The sequence below is a fragment of the Anthonomus grandis genome, chromosome 22 (genome assembly GCF_022605725.1).
Source record: "Anthonomus grandis grandis chromosome 22, icAntGran1.3, whole genome shotgun sequence".
NCBI classification, from domain to species: domain Eukaryota; kingdom Metazoa; phylum Arthropoda; class Insecta; order Coleoptera; family Curculionidae; genus Anthonomus; species Anthonomus grandis.
In genome coordinates this window covers 22,652,456-22,672,845 of record NC_065567.1, presented here as the reverse complement: position 1 = coordinate 22,672,845, position 20,390 = coordinate 22,652,456, and the positions used below count along the sequence as shown (strand labels likewise).

Genomic DNA, 20,390 nt, shown 5'->3' with positions numbered 1-20,390 from the left:
ATGTAATCCGTTATTTACAGTCCAGCAAAAACTGTAACGTCAAAAGGTGTACCGGATAATTGTTTTTTACATAAATGAAAAAGTTGTTATAGAGGGCTACGAATTATAACAAGATTATCTTAAACTATCCGGAGTTATAATAAAAGTGGAGCAATTTCCATACAAACATGCAAAGTATAATGTTTATAACCCTTTAAGTACGGTGGAAACTATATAAGGAAAAAAATATTTTATATTTACGATAACCACTTAATATTGAACCGAAAGACTGGGCCGCCCATTTTATAGAAGGCAAGTAATAATTTGTAACCCCAAGTGCCTAATTATTTAAAAATTATACAAGGCTAATTGACATATATTACACGCATCTTAGGGCGTGCTGTTTAATAAATACGTCCACTGCATACATAATTAATAAGTGCATAATAAATAATGGGAATTTTTTTTAACTATCCAAGGACTTTTGGAATATTCAACCCGAGTAGTGAGCATATATACTCACATGTAGTTGGCCAAAGAGAAAAACGATTTCAAAAAGATTCAGGTAGTAGTAGAGAAATGAAGTGCAACAAAGATAAAGAAAATAGTAAATAATTCGAGTACCAATACTTAAAGTCTAATTTTCAAACTTACAATGTCTTTATTTTAAATATAGCACGAAGTTTCTACTTTTCCTTTTTGATTCGGTCTAATGTATGTTGTGGCCATTGGACGAAGCCTGTTTTGCAATTCCAGGGATGCTCACCAATATTGGAACTTGCCAAATTCATACCACTACAAGGGACACGGACTGCCTTGTACGAAACCCACCGTGAGGGCAAATATGCCCAACGAATCATCAGGGAAAAACTGAGACGCAATACTTTGCAGAATGCACTGGACTTCCACTAAAGGGAGTTATGGACCGGATGTCAAAGATTTTACAACCAGGCCCAAGCAACACACGATAGTTGTTATGACAGATAAACTGTCAGCGTGATATACGTTGAGGAATTTAATATTGCGTTTGTTTTATCTACGTATAACAAGAGGGTTTATCACATGTTAATAATATACAAATATTATTTCCTAAAAGTTAAACGTTTAAGTATGGTATATTATTATTACTAAAATAAATTTTATTTTTTATCTCCTTGTTTAGTTTTGAGCAAATTTATATTTTCGAGTTTTTTTTATTTGTATATCTTATTTAGTATAATTATTGTTTCATACACGTTAATGCATTTCCTAGTTTTTTTCTAGATTTCTTTGTATATCATATTCTACACAGTGGCATATATGCGATATCCGGGTAATTTTATCATATATTTGAGATGTAGTGGTCGAGTGTAAAGACTAGCTAAGCAAATCTCTTGTAAATTTTTTTAACTTCCTACATTGTCTCTATTGTGTAAATAGAATCGTATATGATACACGTATATTCTACAGTTTAATAAATATAGTTTAACCATATACGGTTGATAAATATACCAATAGTTTTAATTTAAAAGCTGTATTTTTGAATCCGGATAATGAAAAGTTGTCTAGCACCAAAAAAAAAACTGAAATTGTTTCAAAACTTAATGACTTATCTTTAAAAAAAATTCCACTTATTTACGATAAAAAATGAGAAATAAAATGGCTTTTTTCACGTTTTATTACTATAATTTTTTTTTCATCTATCAATTTCCTAAAATGCATTTTTTTCTTAGGCAATTATTTTCTGCAAAAAAAAAACGCTTTTTATTAACCCTACCCATACCCCCCCCCTCACCCACCCCACACAACTTACCAGTAAGAAATTGTTTTCAAAAATCATTGTTTTCCAAAATAATACGCATGAATAACAACTTTTGATATTATGGACGAAAAACGGTGATATTTCAAAAGAATTTCTTACTGAGCAAATGTTTGGGGTGGGGGGGGTAAGGGTTGTGTTGATGAAAAACAATGATTTTGCAGAAAATATATATTTAATATTTAATTTAATAACATTGTTTATTAAAATTTGATATAATTTTATATATAAATATTTAGTATGAAAACAGCGTTATTAAATTGGATAATATGGACGAAAAAGGTGATTTTTCAGAAGAATTTCATCAAATATTTAAGGTGTAGTAATCGAGTTTAAAAACTAGATATGTAAATTCCGTACCAATTTTTTTAAATGCCTTTAATGAGCTTGCCGTTATCTCCAGTAGTAAACATATACATGGAATGGTTCGAGGACCAAACCCAAGGTTGATGACACATTTATTATTTGAGACAAAAGCCATACAGAGGTTGCAAACTTTCTGAAGCACATCAATAACAATAAAGCTGAATTTGCACGTGTCAAGTCGATAAAGCAAGTTACTATGAAATCAAGCAACTAAATTTAATAACATGCATGGTGCAAACAACTTGATTTAGTTCTTGCGCAAATACGTAATTTAGTCAACTGTTTGATTAATTGAATAGAAATTTTCTATTTACTTGAGCAAGTTGTCTCTCTTACCACTGCTATTCAGGAAGTAAATCATCTAAATGAGTGCAGACAGGTCAGTTTATCCACAAATATACCCAATGATCATTTTTTGTAATTCTGCTAATTTTGGTGTGTCTTCAACTACCAATTCTCTTACAAAGTGCTGAAAGCACCTCTTATTTCATTTCATTTCTCTTCGACTATAGCTCTTTACATATTGGCAATATACAATTCCGCGGTGCTTCATAAGTAACAGAGTCTATCGCAAACCAACACACACACAGGAGAATACCTATACTATAACTCTTATTACTCTGGTTGAACAAAGGTGGGAATCGTTAAATCCTGTATAGGAGAGCAGCCGCAATATGCAGCACAATGTTAACCTCAACAAGCAAATAAAAAACATCACCAAAGACTAACAGCAGAATGTGTATCCAAGTTAAAAAGAGCAAGCAGCAGAGATAAGAAGGAAAGAGCCATAGCAACTGAAGGAATTGCCAGAAAATTCATCATCAAGACTGCCTCCACTTTGAAGAGCCATAGCAACTGAAGGAATTGCTAGAAAATTCATCATCAAGACTGCCTCCACTTTGAAGACAACTATATCGAAAATTAGTATTGAAGAACAAACCAAGAAAGAGACCCAAGACACCAAGACCCCCTTATGAATACAAAGGCGAAACAAAGCGATCACTGGAACTCAGGATCAAGGAATCTTCAGTCACCTACCACTTTTAAAAGACATACTCACTTTAAAGAAATCGATTAAATTTCTACTGATTTCCTCTAAGCATTCGACAGAGTAAACTTCAATATGCTGATAACTAAACTAGCAGCCCACCATACCAGTGAATATACTATGACAATGATGCTGTGATAACCATCTTTATTTAAATACCGACAAATGTTTGTGCATCAGAGTAAACTGCTGAGCATTGATAGCATCTAATCTTAATATACCGGCATCCATGATTTTTGCTACACCATTGGCTTAACAACATTCAATAACAGAAATTATGGATGACGTTATTATGACGGATTAGATGTTATGAATGCTCAGCAGCTTAAAATGGATGTAAAACCGCATATTGATGACGAACACTGAAGAGGTTCTTATGCACTATCTACATGAAAATATTGGAAATGCCCGAGTCGTTAATTTATCTCTGGATATTCCCATACCAGCTAATTCAGGGGTGGTGGTTAATGCCACAACTGGAAGAAAATATGGAGAAACTGTTTTGATTGAACCCGTGAAAAACTGTAAAGGAATTCTTCCAGCAAAGACGTTATCCACTCAGAAGGAATCTACTCTTTTAGTTCGAATGGTAAACTTGATCAGCTAAAACAAGGAAATAATATTGGCGTATGCTCTGAAGTAGCGGTAATTATGAACTGCCGTCCTTTACAGAACCTTTTTTACGGATCTTCTGCCAATTTTGACCATGGACCAGAGTAGCAAATTGCGACGTCTTCTTAAAGAAAATCAAGATGTGTTTTCCTTGCACGATAATGACCTGGAAAATACTGATTTGGTGGAGCATCGTATTAACTAGAAACAATGCTCCGATAAAACAAGAACAAAGATTCTGATAGCTAAACAAGGAGGGATTTCCTCCTTGTTTAGGCATCTTAAGTTGTACTAGTGAAGAAAAAGAATGAATCTAGCAGATTTTGTGTAGACTATCGGCGACTGAATGACATTACCAAGAAAGATAGCTATCCCCTATTAAGAATTGATGACAACCTGGACTTTGAATTTTTTGGTTACGTAATTAAGCGACAATAAACGCAAGCCAGGTTAGAATTTTGACGTTGTTAATGAAAAGTGTGGTCCTGACACAAAAGAGTATTCCTGGAGTGTGTTTCTGAATTACGTTTTAATTGGTGTCAGAAGTGGGATACTCGTTGCAGAGCAGGTTTTCGCGAAACATGTGAGTTAGTTGGAAGGTTATGCAATTCTTACAATTATTATAGTGTCTTCATTCATAGGATCAGAGTCATAAAAATCTCAACTTATTATCTAGGAAGAAAATATCTCATAACAGAGCGCACGACTGAAATAAAATTGAATTCTTCAATTATTCTTCCGATATGTTTACTGCGTGCTGAAAACAATTTAAAAGGTGCAAAAGTATAGAGAGTCGTGCTGAGATAATGCTCGTCAATATCAAATGTGATTTGTGTCGATTTAGGTGAAATTTCATGATGCATAATAAACGAAATTAACCAATTTATTGACTATTTATGGCTGATTGTTGTTCAAACCGAAAGGTTAGGAGGTAACCCATTTCAAACTATAAAAGGCATATAAATTTGAGATGACATAAATAATCTTGTAAGTTTCATGGCTTAATAATATTAATACCTTTCTAACAGATGATCTTTTTAAGAGATTTTATGCTCTAACCTAGATTTACGAATAGAGCGAGCGTTGGCCACCGTAGGAGGTAAATTAATAATATTCCACAAGAATAGTCTTCATAAATGTCGGTAATAACTTAAGAGCTTCACAGTGTTAAATTGAATAAAGCAATAAGTGATCATTATAGTGACGTAAAAGCGGATTTTCAACTTTCCAGTTCATTTGAACACTAAAAATTCAACTAAAAGTACAATGTTGCGGAAAGATTTATGTTTTAGAATTAGTATTAGTTAATTGAGAGATCTGACTTTTAAGGCTCATTAGTAAAACAAATTGGAGAATAAATCTGTGAAAATATGTATAGTAGGTGTTTTACCAAAATGATTTTAAATGAGAAATTTACTTGTAAGACAAAATGGTCCTGTAATGGCCGGAAAAAATAGAAAAAGTGTTATTCTGCAGTGGGGACGTTTCGACAAGTTCACGAATATTTGCCAATAAATCCCTTTAATCAGAATATTCCTGGTAATATGCGCGGTATTCTAAATGAATAATAAATACATGAACGTCAAGAACCAATAGATTTATGACTTATGACTATAAGAGGATACTTAGGACTGATGTCAATTCCATAACCATTTAGTCGCAAAACCTAACACATCATTTATTACAATTTTACAAGGGAAGCAGATAATATCATTAATTAAGATGCTTGGCTCGACTGTCATCCCGCATACATTTACTTCGAATTGTCATTGCGCTACATTCATCTACGTAATTTGTTTACCTGGAATAACTTAGATAAGGTATGGATTATAATTTATATGTGGGAATATCTTTCCGCCTTGTCTACTTCGCTGAAAAGTGGACGGAATTGACGACCGGTTCATAAACGCTATATAAATCAGATTAGAAATAATTAAGTTTTTATATTTTAATTATTAGTACTTCTATATATTTTATTTTTTTATTTAAATGGAAGCAACATATCAGAAATGATATAGAAAGAAGTTCAATAACCAGTATAATAAGGGGTTCATAGATCAAGTGTATTTCTGCTTTTCCGAGGCAAATCTGTAGTCTAGACTGACTATTTCTTATCAATTAATTCATTTCAAATTACGCGTTCAATAGTCAACTAAACGGATAAATAAGAAACCGAGCAAAAGCTGAGCATTAACATCTCCAGGCCATTTTCTTAATATACAATGGTCGCCTAAGTAAGGTAAAAACAAAATAGCGTAGCATTTTCATCGTTCCTTTGGGTGTTATTTATTTTTATACTTCAGATGCCGGATTCATTGTAATGCAGCTACATAATTCTTAGTTATATGCTTTGTACTGGTGAGCCTTCACGACTTACAATAAAAAAAAAACATTACTTTATTACCATTCCTTAGGATACCTTAGACTGAGATGAGAATAGTTTTATTATTAAAGAAGCTTGTAACAACCATTGGGTCAGGACATGGTTGTTCCTTGTCCTTTTGTTAGTTTATCCTAACCAGGCTGGAAAAAGCAATTACTGTGCCTTGGAACCCCTCACCCATCAGTTATAGGTGAAAAAGATCAAAATAAAACCCCTTACTCTCTTTTGAAGCAATGTCTCCTGAGCGAACTCACGAAGGATTTTAAGAAGAAGAATTCGTTCAAGTGTTTAAATAACAGTGTAGACAACTGGTGAATGCAGCCTTATTTTAGCTTAATTTTTGTATGTCTATAGTTTTGTTACTGTTGTTGTTGGTTGTAGTAAACAAACGTGGTGAAAATGCAATCCTGTTAAATAAATATATTTTTCTTCCTGTTTTTAATGATGTGGGGTTTTCAAGTCACAAGCTCAGTAGTCTACCTAGGAGGAATCAATTTATTGTGCAACTTATTTATTGAATCGTACACCAAATGGTTCTTTGGAAAATGTAACTCCATCTGAAATGTTTTATAAGATTAAGCCTGATTTGAGGGATTTAAAAGTGTTTGGTGAAAAAAACACCTGAAGAACACAAATCCAAGATGTAAAGTTAGTAAGGAATGTAATTCTGGATGAATTGAAGAATATACGGAACTTAAAAGAGAATACTGTAATTAAAAAATATGGAGTTGAAACTAATAAATAAACAAGACAAGGGTGCTAAATTTAGTAATGTAAGTAATGAAAATCTTGATACTGAAACAGACATAGAGAAAAATGAAGTAAAGAAAAGGAATAGGATAAAAAGAACTCCAGCTTATTAAAATGATTATATTTTAAAAGGTGAATTTGGACATATAGACGTTTTAGTTTAATTAACAGTGTGCCTAATAGTTCAGAAAGAGCCAAAGAGTCACCTGTGTATAAGTTTTGGAAACATGCTGTTGATGAGGAGATTAACTCTTCAATGAAAAACAATACTTGGACATTGCTTAAAAGACCGGAAAATGCAAGAATCATAGATTGTAAGTGGATCTTTCAAATTAAAACTGATGATGAAGGAAATAGAGTAAAGTATAAGACTAGGTTAATTGCAAAGGAATTTATGCAGAAAGAAAGTTTTGACATAGAACTTTAATGCTTATTGTTAATCGTAAAAATTCATCAAATAAATGCCAAATCTGCTTTTCTTCATGGGACAATTGAATAAATTCCTGAGGGTTCTGTAAACAATAAAAAGGGGATTGTATGCCAACTAAATAATTCACTAAATGGACTTAAACCATTATATTACTGGAACAGACGATTAATTCAATTTGCAGAAAAGAAAAAGCTTGTTAGGTCAGGTAATGATCCTTGCCTTTATTTTAAACAATTAGATCGTATAACAATATATATGTATGTTGACGACATTTTATTAAAACCAAAAGTAATCAAGGTTATGGAAATTTGAACACGTTTTTAAGTATTAATGTGAAAAGAAATGATGATTTTGTTTATTTGAGCCAAAAGAAATACATTAACTATTTGTTAAAACGTTTTAATATGAAAAAAATCAATCCAATCCACCGCATCGCCTTTGGAAATTGAACATTTAATTGGAGAGAACAGTTTAGAGAAGTAATTTTATGTTTAATGAATCTTATTGTTACGATATTTAACACCCAGCTGAATCTCCGCTATTCCAGAATGACCCAAGTGCTACAGCGCACGACATCTCGGAGGTTAAGCGGGAATCTTCCGGAACTCCTGCCGAGTATATAAGGAGCCGCATCGCCGATAGTAATCAGCTGTCAATTCCGTGAAGTAAAGTTCGGTATATTGGCGCGAAATTTAAATAGTTATAAATAAATATAGTAAAAATAAATATTTCGAATAGTAGTAAATTATCATGTTTTGTAGGGTGTGTAAAGTGTGTAAATAAATTAGTTGACTATTTTCGATTGTTTTAATTCATACCTAAGGAACGGGAAAAACGCTACATTATGTTGGCTACAAGACCTGATCTAAGTGTCTAACTAATTTCCAACAAAATATCTTCGGAAAAATCTCAAAAAAACAGTTTAAGGTATCTTAAAGGAACTGTGTGAATGCTATTGGATGCAGATTGGGCAAATGATGAATCTGACAGAAAATCTACTAGTGGATTTTTATTTAAAGTATGTGGGGGTACAGTTTGCTGGTCTCCTAAAAGTCAAGCAACTGTAGCAATTTCTTCTACTCAGGCAGAGTAAGTTACATTAGCAAAAAAGATATTTGGCTATCAAACTTGTTAAGTGATTAACCTAACTGGCAGCTGAAACATGGTTAGAAGAAAGTGAAACATTTCTGTTTGAGTTGGATGGTTTTAATGCTGTTCATGCCTGCAGAGCTGGTAGGGGGGATGGTGTGTCAATTTATGTGAAAAAATCTATTAAGTTTCGTGAAATTGAGAAATCAAGGAAGGGTGAGTTAATAAACTGGATATGTATTAGCTCAGGGGAACAAAACTTAAAAATAAGTGTTATATATAAACCACCCACTGTTAATAGTGGTAATTTTTTCCCATATTTAGAATATATTATGCGTACTCACCCTAAAAATAATTTAGTTGTTGGAGATATGAATATTAATTTGCTTGATGTTTCGCAAGTAACCAAAGAGTACAAAGATTTAATAGCATTAAACAATTTTAAAATTAATAACTCCATAAATGAGGAATGCGCTACTAGAGTTACCAGTTTATCAAAATCTCTTATAGACCATGTTCTTAGCGATTATAGTGGTAATTTAAGTTGTAAAGTTAATGTTAAAGAAAATGCAATTTCAGATCACAAACTTATATTGCTTGATATTAAAACACCTGTGCAATTTTATAAACCAAAAGTAGATTATGAAGTCAAATCTGTAGATTATAAAAAATTTGTAAACTTATTTATACAAAAAATATTAAGCATTAACGTAACAACTTTTCAAGAATTAATTAATTTAATTAATGAATGTAAAAATAAATCTCAATATACAAAAAAATTAAGAATACGAAAAAATAACACCTGGATAAATATTGAACTTCTTGAGCTTATCAAAAAAAGAGATAAAATATACAAAAAGAAAATTAACCAACCCGAAAACCTAACTATTATCTCTGAATTTAAAAACATAAAAAATAAAATTAATAATAAAATACGTGCTTTTAAAGATAGGTATTTTCAAACCCAATGGAATTTAGCTGGAGATAATGTTAAAAAGCAATGGGCATTTATCAACAGCTTAATAAAAAATAAAAAATCTAAAGTAATAATTAATGAATTAATAATTGAAAATAACATTATTAATTCTCAGCTTGACATTGCAAATAATTTAAATACATATTTTTCTCAGGTCGGTGAATCAATAGTTAAAGATTTGGAAACGGAGATTCAACTATCAAACGAGATTTTTTCTATTGATGAAGTCTACAATGATAGTTCTATTTCTATAACATTAACTAATAAAGAGGAAATATCAGAAATTTTAAAAGAACTAAAAATAAACTCAGCACCTGGATATGACGATATTACGGTTAGGGACATACATAATCTTGGTGAATACATAATACCTGTTTTGGTACGGTTAATTAATAAAACTATACAAAAAGGGATTTTCCCATCAGAGTTAAAAATAGGTAAAATTACACCTCTTTTTAAGTCAGGTAATAAAAGATATATGAATAATTACAGGCCCATTTCAGTCGTTAGTGTATTCTCCAAGATTCTTGAAAAAATAATAAAAAATAGAATGTTATCTTTCATTAACTCTTGCAATCTATTGAATGATAAATATCAATATGGCTTTATAAAGAACAGTAGTACACTTGGTGCGGTTGTGGATTTTGTAGACTGTATTTCAATGGCATTAGATAAACAACAAATAGTTATAGCTGTCTTCATAGACCTAAAAAAAGCCTTTGATGTAGTAAGCATAGACATTCTTTTAGACAAATTATTTAAAATGGGATTTAAAAATGTATTGTACAGCTTAATTAAAACATATTTGTATGACAGAAAACAGTACGTAAAGCTTGACAATATTATTAGTGAATGGTTATCTAACACCTACGGGGTACCACAGGGATCCGTTCTTGGACCTCTCTTATATATTCTTTATTTACTGAATCTCAAGTTAGCCAAGCTAAAAGCAAGATATTTTACCTTTGCAGATGACACTGTACTGGTATATGCTGGAACAGATGAAACTTCTTTAACACAACTTATTAATAATGACCTAAAATGTTATCTTAAATGGCTGTTTTCAAATAAATTAAAAATTAACATTGAGAAAACCAAATACATGATATTCAAACAAAAAAATAAGTCAGTCAGCAATAATCTAAATATTAATATTAATACTGTAATATTAGAAAAAGTGTCGAATATTAAATATTTAGGTTTGCAAGTTAATTTTAATAAGGCTCAAATTTTGCAAAATAAAATTTTGAAAATTTTGTTTAATTTTGATTGGCTTACAAGTTCTAATACAATTTATTCAAATTTAAGTTTAAACAAATTAAAAGTGATATTGGAGATAGAACAATGTAAACTTGTATATAAAATTATAAACAACAGACAAAAAAGTAACATAAATATTATGTTTTACCATAATGTACATAATCATCAAACAAGATCACTAAATAATGTTTATCAAGTCTCTCTCTACAAGAACTAACATAGGTTTAAGAAATCCAATTACAGATGCAATTAAAACATTTAATAGTTTACCTCATTGTATAAAAGATATAAATAACTATAGATTTTTTGTTAAAAAATTAAAAGATTTAAAAAATGTTAATTAATTTATGTATAAAAAATTATAAGCAACATTGCAACATTTGTTTACTATAGATAATTAATTACTGTTTTGTTATTCTCGGGGCCAGTGTTTTCAAACACTGATTGGAGAAATTGTTAAAACTCGTTATACATTGTATTATTGTGGTTAAATAAATTGTTTTAAAGTTAATAAAATGGTTCGAATCTAAAAAGCTACAACATGTTGCTGGAAAGTTTAATTTTATAAAGTATTTAGTAAATGAATGAAAAGTTGTTGTCGAATATTCATATGTCTACTAAGGAACAAATTGCTGACATATTAACTAAAAATCTTTCAGATGATTTGTTCAGGAAATATAGGTTAAGCTTAGGCTTATACACTTAGAACTTAGGAACGTTGCCTTGTTTGGAATTTTAATGTTTGTTGTGTGAAAATATTTAGATTGAGAAAGAGTGTTGAAATAAGAATCTAACTTGTGCATGCAGCCTTATGCAGGTTAATTTTGTTACTGTCTTTTTGGTTGTATTTAAAAAAAAACGTGCTGAAAATGTAATCCTGTGAAATAATTTTTTTCCTAGTGTTAATGATTTTCTTTATTAATGGGTTTTTCAAGTAGATTCACAAGCTCAGTAGCCTGCCTAAAGCATTTAGCACTCTTCAAAAAATTTCGTATATCAGTGGCCAATGCTGGACATTTTATCTAGAATCAAATTATCCAATTTACCGCATAAATGACCCACAAAATGAAACGTTATGCAATTAACGTGTCCCTATTACGACAAATCATCGCCTTTTCATATGCCTAATTAAATAAAAATCGACGTAATTGACAGGCAGTACGAGCCGTCTTTGAATGTATTCAATAACCACAACAGCTGTATGCATAATGATTCATCGTGCTAATAAATGGTATTTTTCTCCCGATTATAATCTTCTGGATTTTTTTTCCTATTGCTTCTTCGACGGTGAGGTCGCATAGGGCATGTAATATCACGACTGCGGGTTCCATTAACGTTTTGGTACTTTAAATGAGGTATATACCTTTCTATAAATTAACTGTAAGTATTGAAATTTCTCGGCACGCACAGATTATGGCTCTGAGACCTACTTAGGATGTGATAACTATAGCCTTGAGGTTGCTCGGTGTAATTTTGCCGAAGTTTCGTGTATGTTTTCAGGTGATTTATGTTAGGTCAGAAAGCCTACTGATTTTTTTTTCATTCCCGGGATTCTAGCACAAGATAATTTTCAAGATTATATCAATTTGGAACTTCAGACTTATTCCTGGAATGGTTTTCATTAGTCTAGTCTAAGGTATCATGAATGATTGTAATTGGATTGGAATAAAAGTTCAATTTTCATTCGTATATTCCCATCTCAATCTGAGGCATCATTAAGAATGACAATAAACATGAATAAATACCGCAAAAGAAAATAAAATCAAAAGCTAATAACGACAGAAAGCCTTACGAAACTTGTTAGTTCCATCGGACGGTCGTAAAAACAAATTTTCCAACTTGTTATTGTCACTGCTATTATTTTCGTTAACTGCTAAAAGGCATCGTAACAAAGCAAAGAAAGGAATGAAAAAATCCTCCGATGCGCTTATTATAACTCGGCAAGATCTCATTTTGAGACGGACATTCCGATTTTCATTGCTGCAACCACGCTCATCTTAAAGACCCTTTAGTTTTTATTTTTGAAATTGCTTGAATAATGTTTTTATGTTGTTAGTTCTGCTCGGTTCACTGCCTCTACAATATCAGTCGAGCAAGCAATTATCTCATATTTCACTCAAAACCGTAGTTATGATGTAATTTGCTCAATGACAGTAGGAATTACCATCAAGAATAGACAAACCAAATGTTATGCAGCCGAGATTAATTACAGCTCTGGTTTTAGCATATTCTTGAAGCATGAATACACTCCTACATGTTTTGTTAATTTTTTTTTCTTTTTCAGGTAAGTGCAACAATGCATCTAGTTTGGCTGAATGACAGGTAATGGAAGTTAAAGTTGTTTTAGTTTTAATGGTCTCAAAATCACATTTTATGGTTAAGATGGTTGTGTCCAATTAAATATTATCACCCCATCTATAATAGTAAAATTTTTGTTGAGGATTAAAATTAAATCAAATACCTAAATGATGTACAGGTTCTTAAACTTAACACTACTGGTGACTTACGCAAATCACAAAAGCAAGAAGCAAATTACGGTCAATGTATCTGATTCATATGCGACGTTTACGGGAGCATTGAAGCCAGTGTTTAAGACGCTTTGCGTCTAAATCAGACTTTAAACGATTTTAGGCTGTCAATAGCTGACAAATGACAGATGTCAAGTTCTTGTCATGCGAGTATTGAAAACCAGGGTTGGATTGAAATTGTACTGATATAATTGTACTAAAATAATTTTTTTGCATAAAAGACGCGTATTGAGTTTAGATATGCGCGTTAACTCATTATAACGGCTGATAAATAAATTATATATTGATTGTCATTGACAGCTTATGACAAAAGTCTAATAATTATTAATTTATTGAAACTTCCTAATTAGTAATTGTGTAAGTGCATTTTTGACAAATTTTAATTTACTTATGATTTTTTTAAACTTTTTTACTCAGTTGAGTTTTCTTTGATAAATAATTAATGTTTCATTATTTTCATACTAAGAACACAAGAGATTTCGAGGGTCTGCCATTAAAATCATCGAACCTACTTGGGATATCCTTTTATTTCTTTAATAAATAAATAAATTAACTCAAATATTTTATCGCAATTAAATCATAATTAATAAAACGTTCGAGGAATGTACTATAGTAACATAATGAACAACCAAGGAATATGACATACCTACGTGTACGAATAATTTTTTTCGTATTTCCTCTCTCTTACTCACTTGTGTTCCTTGAATATATAAATGCGTACGAGTGAGAAGGAACGATATAAGCGCAGTTGCCGCGTACGTCTCGTTGCCATGGTGACGAGACATACGATCTCATTGTTATGAAGCAACAAATCAAGTTGCCATATCATAGCGTTGCTAATGGTAACTAAACAAAAGAATAACGTGTTTATTGATATTCCCGGCAAAGGCAAAAGTGTTTGTGGTGATTTGTGTGCCAACTGTTGTGTTTTTGAAGAAAAAAACGTAAGTTTTAACGTATTATTTATTAAAAACTTAGTTTCCAATAGTAGTAAGGGTTTTCACTGTATTTCATGACATTCCGGTTCTTATATTGACATTCAATCTTTAACATAACCTATACATTTTTAACATTCAAGTACAAATTCAATACCTCCTTAAACATTTTATTGCAATTAATGCCTGTTAGCACAACGGTAATTTGTTTGAACTATAAACTGGAGGGCTACCTAGGTTCAAATCCTAATAGTGATTAGAGTTTTTCTTTTTTTTCTCTTTTATTCTAAATAATTAAAAAAAAAACGTAATTATTGTGAAGCAATTCATCGAGTTGCCATGGCACGCGTTGCTGCAGCAAATTAAACAAAAGCATAACGTGTTTATTTATATTCCCGGCGAAAGTTTTCTGTGCTGATTTTTCCGCTAATTGTTGTGTTTTTGAAAAAAAAACGTAAGTTTTGACAATTTATTTATTAAACACTTACATTTTAGTAGGTATTATAGTAGTAAGGGTTTTCGCAGTGTTTCCCAATCCAAACTTTAACATAACCTATAAATATTAACTTTATTAGGGCGACAATTTTTCCAGGACCTATTTTACTTTTTTTATCGATATTTCAGTTAATTATGTCAAAAGGGAGCTAAATATGGTCGGTTGGCACATTATTATCTCTACAGGCTATTAATAATCGAAAAATATAGACTCTAAATGAACCTAAGCTCAAGATTTCATTTATTACTGTTCTTGTGGTAGTCTCGTGACAGTAACTATATTAGACCCGCACCTTCGCCATATTATTATACAGGGTGTTTCAAATCTCTCAACATGAGAATCTCGGAATCTATGAGTTACGAAGATGGTTATATTGAGGCAAAATTGAGAGTTTTTGAGCTGTTTAAAAAAATTTAAAAATTCCGAATGGTTCTGAAGATTATCGAAAAAAAAAACGAAGTTTCGATACATCGATTTTATTTTTGTCTAAGCCGATTTTAAAATAATTTGCGCTTATGCATTGTCATTTTTTTCGTGCTATATGATGGTGTGTTTAAATTTTTTATACGACGTTTCGTCTTTTCCCAAGCATCATCAACTTTGTTTTTTCGGTAATTCTGCAGTTTAGCGGCTTTTGTCAAAACTAACGAAAAATGGTCGGGTTTTTTGCAAAGTCGATAGATTTCGATATATATTTTTCATTAAGAGTGGCGGAAAGCCAAATTTTATCACGAAGAGGGTGTTATCACGCACTAAATCACTCACTATAGGACGCGATTAATCATTAGAATAACCTTGTATACCATTAGTTTTGTCAAGAAATAGGTGACAACTGAGTTGAGGTTAGGTGTGCTGTTGCCAGTTTTGTTCCGTTTTGTCATTCTGCAGCTGAAGCCTTGTCTCCAGTCTGGCTTTCTCTAAAGTGGAAATAACACAAATTTGTTTGAATTGAAAATTTATTTTTAGGAGTTTTTAAAATTTCTTTTTTTTGAGTTCTATCAAAATTCACATATTCGCGGCGAATTATATCGTATCATTCCGCCACTTTTAATTTTTCTTGGGTAAAATTAGGCCATTTAAAAAAATTGTAAAAATACGCAAAATTTGATGAGCGGTGCTTGAGCAATTTAAGAACCAACCCAACCCAACCCAACCCAACCCATCCCATCCCATCCCATCCCATCCCATCACTCTCATCTCTCATCAACACCCAACGTTGGGTGTTGATGAACTCTTGGGTGTTAAAGAAACCTCGACCCAAAGAAACCCAACCATCCCTGGAATGGTTGGGTTGGGTTGGGTTGGGTTTGGGTTGGGTTGGGTTGGGTTGGGTTGGGTTGGGTTGGGTTGGGTTGGATTGCGTTGAGCTGGGTTGGGTTGGATTGAGTTGGGTTGAGTTGGGTATATCTATGGTCTGTGCGCAGCGCCTTATGTTCCCCTCGCGGTGATAGAGAAACGGAACAAACCAAAACACTGCACACTCTCAGACTCACACTCTGCATACTCCCAGAGTCGACAACCCATTTGACAGATAGCGACTGTTATTTAATTTATGCAAAAAAAAACAGCAAAAAATTTAAATAAATCAGTTTACCTCTATTTGTGAGTACTTTACATTGCTTATAAAGAAACTATTTGCAAAATACACCTTCCGCCACTTTATTAATTTTTTCCAGATAAAATTAAGCTATTTAAAAAAGAAAACCGGTGAAAATACCCCAAATTTGACAAAAGCCGCTAAACTGCGGAATCATATTATTTTTAATTCGGACCAAAATCTAAAAATTACCAAAATAATTATACATTACGGGTGTCTTTGGTATGTTTGTTGCACGAAAATAACAGATTTAGTTACAAGAAAAGGTAAAAACAGTTTTTGTGAATTTATTTTACGCATAATACCTAACATTTAGAGTGGCTAATGAATATAGTGACTAAAAAATATAGAGTGAATTCGCCACTTTAGAGAAGGCACTCATGAGTCAGCCACACTGGGGACAAGGCTGAAGCTGCAGAGTGACAAAACGTAGTTGACGACAGAACTTGCAACACCACACCTAACCTCACCTTAGTTGTAACCTGTTTGTTGTCAAAACTAATCGAATACAGGGTTATTCTAATGACGTTACTCTATTCATGTCCCATAGTGAGTGATATAGTGCGTGATAACACCCTCTTCGTGATAAAATTAATTTAATTAAAACATTAATATTACACGTTATAAATGTAAGATAGACAGAACTAGTAGCAATGCAATACCATAGTAGTGCACACACATTACTCTAGGGTTACATCTTATTATTTTCGAAACACATGGAAATATTTCAAAAGGGACTAAATTAATCTACTTTAATAATTAAATATAAACTCTTTTCACTACAAAAAAACTAACGATATTTTATTTTATATTGGCTTTAACACGCGTTGGTAATTAAATAAACATTACATTAAGTGCTCAAATTTTGTACCAAGAGATAATTGCACTCTCTCACGAATATTGAGCACCATGAGATTTATTTCTCGTTTGTTTAATTTGTTAAACTCCCTAAGAATAGTTAACCGTTAATTAATATTTTGAAATTTCTCTCTCGCATAAACTCGATTTTTTAGTGTTCACCCAAATCAGGAGATCTTGCCGGCCATCTTACAGGACCATTATTTCCAATCATTTCTGTAAGATAATTCAAAACTTCTGAATAATAATTTTCTGAAAGGAATCATGTTATCCAAATAGTCTTCAAAATCCAGTCTTAAATTTTGGTAATAATCTGGGTTAAGTCCAGGGTCTTTATTAATAAAATAGGGACCCAAAATTCTATTTTTATAAATACCTGCCATTTCCCGAAATTATCCGAGAAGACACCATTATTTCTGCTAAAAATGCCAGTTTCTAAATGCACTTTTATCGGTCCACATCACATTTTCAGGAAAATTGGGGTAATCAGTAATTTTTGGCACACATGTTTTCTGCATTTTTGGCACACTGTTTGAGCTAAATTTAAATGGATTAAATCCACTTTTTTATTTCCAAACACTTGTATGAGAGGCAATAATAATTTAGGAAACTTGCCGCGTAGATTCTTCTGGGTTCATATTTATCTATATACAAGGTATTTTTTAATGTATTTCTTCTTTCTGACGTAATTCAACTATCTTCGCATCTCTTATAGATTCCGAGGTCCCCATGTTGAGGGTCAAATTTGAAACACCCTGTTTATAAAACTGTAAATTATATAATGTGATTAACCCTGGAATGCTACACTTATTTCCGACTCACTTCACTTATAGAAAAATAATAACTTAAACCGAGTCTCTAAGAACACTTTTAACGCACATCCATAATAAAATGTTCATGCGACACACACTGAACATATATTTTTTTGATGTTGCAAACACACGAACTTTTTGCATACAGCACAGCTTACTCTCGATTTTCGATCCTCTCTTCTGGGACAAAGCACACACCTCCCCACTGTTGTTGTAAGCCTAGTAGGTACTTCTTCTGAAGTGGTTATCTTGAGGACCCTACATATAGTTTCACGGAGTTCGCGCCTCAAAGTTGGAGCCTCCAAACGACTCATCATGTGCCGTCTGACCAGGTCAAGGGCAAGCTTCTTGAGGTATTCTCTCCTGTGCTTTACAATTTCTTTATTCACTTCACCAGAGCCATGCAAAAGAATCATTGAATTATAATCCAGAATATCCAAGCGACGCCAGCGACGTGTTTTTCTACAAGGGTTGTCTTTTAAGTTTTGCATATGCAGCTGGAATAAAACAAAAAATAACTTTTAACGACTTTATTGTTTTTCAAAGTATTCTCCACGAAATTTAATGCACTTTTGCATGCGCTCAAACCAGTTGTCAAAGCTGTTATTCCACTCGTTTGTGGGTATTGTCAAAATTGCATTTTTAAAGGCGTTAACTGCTTCCTCTGGCGTCTGAAACCTCTGACCACGCAGTTCATTCTTGATTTTTGGAAAAGTATAGAAATCGTTGGGACTTAGGTCGGGACTGTACGAAGGATGATCCAATAATTCGACGTTTTGATAAGTTAAAAATTCAATAGTTTTCCGGGCTGTGTGCGAACTTGCATTGTCTTGGTGGAGGATGATTCGTCGTTGTGGGTTCGCTTTTCGAAGCTCAGCGATGACTTTCGGCAAACAAATGGTAATGTACCAATCGGCAGGAACAGTTCGTTGATTCTCCAGAGGAATCGTTGCAACATGACCTGCTTTTGAGACAAATGTTGCAACCATCTTTTTGGATACACTTCGAGAACGAATGACTTTTGTTGGCTTTTCTTCATCTTGAAATACCCATACAGACGACTGACGTTTATTTTCAGGTTCATATGAGTAAATCCATGATTCATCACCACTGACAATGCTGTACACATTTTTAGAGTTTCCTGCCTCAAAGCGGTCTAGAGTTGTTTGACACCACATCACCCTAGCTTCTTTCTGTTCTTCAGTTAACAGATGCGGTATCCAGCGGGAAACTAATTTTCTTACCCGTAATTCTTCATGCAAAATTTTTTGAATTGAGGTCTTTGAAATCGCCAATGAAGCCTCAATCTCACGATATGTCACATGTCGATCTTCCGTGATAAGCATACGCACAGCATCGATGTTTTCTTGGGTGACAGCCGTTTTTGGTGCACCTGACCTTGGATCGTCATCATCATTCTTGTTGAGATAATTGCCTTCGAAAATTGTAAAAAATGATGGCCCGAAAATGTTCTCTGTTTAATTCCATGGTATGCGCAATTTGCTACCTTTGAAAATTCACTGTAGCTGTAAAAATATATGTATCACACTGACGTTTTGAATTTAAGAAAAGTAAAGTTTGAGGTTAAGTTTGACTAATGACATTTGATTAGTGACGCCCTCTATGTTTCTATATGCAAAACTTAAAAGACATCCCTCGTACCAGTAGAATAAGTGTGGCACAACTGGTCTAAAGTATCCACTCGTCCTTTTGTAGAATTATAAAATTGAATAATTTCTGGTAACTTGGTCGTAAATGGCTCATCACCTTTTTCGTGCATTGTCGAAAGCATAATTACTGTTTTTTTAGCACTCTTGGGTGGACAGTGTCAGATGTCCACTGTAGCAAAACATGGCAGAATTTTGATTCCTTTCTTTGAGTTCCAAAAACGACTCAGGAATTTCTTTTTTATTTCTTCTCACAGTACCAACAATGGTAATTTTCCTCTCCAAAAGATGTTTCGCGGTCTCAATAGAAGTAAACCAGTTATCCATGGTCAAGTTCCTATTTGTTCCTTGGACAGAACTGGTTAGCTTATTACAGTAATACTGAGCTACAGGAACATCAGTTGGTGTGGAACCTTTTCCTATATAAATTTCAGCGCAAAAGCTGTTTTGGCATCACAGGACAACACAATTTTGATTCCGTATTTATTGGACTTTGAAGGGATGTACATTTTAAAAGGACATCGCCCTCTAAAACCAACCAATTGTTCATCAATTGTAATATATTCTAAAGGAGTATATAGGTTTTTCATTTTAACGATTGACCTCTCAAATACCTCTCGAAAAGCTGCAAGCTTATTAGTTTCTTTTCTTTCAGCTCTGGACTGCTTATCATCAAAGCGAAGACAGTTTATCAAAAACCTGAAACGTGCCTCGGGCATGGTAGCACGGAATATTGGAATTCCTGTGTCTTTATCAAATAGTTCCTTGGTCAAAACTCCGGCCATTTTCATAACACCGGCATAATA

At 32.8% G+C, this 20,390-nt stretch overlaps 2 protein-coding genes and 1 long non-coding RNA gene across 3 annotated transcripts in view; 1 reads left to right on the top strand and 2 right to left on the bottom strand.

The window, feature by feature from the left end:
• The window catches only part of LOC126748169 (uncharacterized), a gene marked incomplete at its 5' end in the record, with an annotated part of 92,754 nt that overhangs the window by 60,517 nt on the left and 11,847 nt on the right, over window positions 1-20,390 (bottom strand). The gene's annotated exons all lie outside the window — the stretch shown is intronic.
• LOC126749210 (uncharacterized) lies at window positions 9,985-10,618 on the bottom strand. The gene is made up of 2 exons (XR_007664928.1): window positions 10,395-10,618; window positions 9,985-10,137 (listed from the first exon to the last, which is right to left on the bottom strand). It is a non-coding gene; the product is annotated as an uncharacterized LOC126749210 (long non-coding RNA).
• Window positions 14,559-20,390, top strand: part of LOC126749205 (uncharacterized) — a 61,675-nt gene continuing 55,843 nt past the window's right edge. Inside the window, exon 1 of the mRNA XM_050458895.1 lies at window positions 14,559-14,608. The gene's annotated coding sequence lies outside the window, so the exon portion shown is untranslated. The remainder of the gene's footprint in view (window positions 14,609-20,390) is intronic.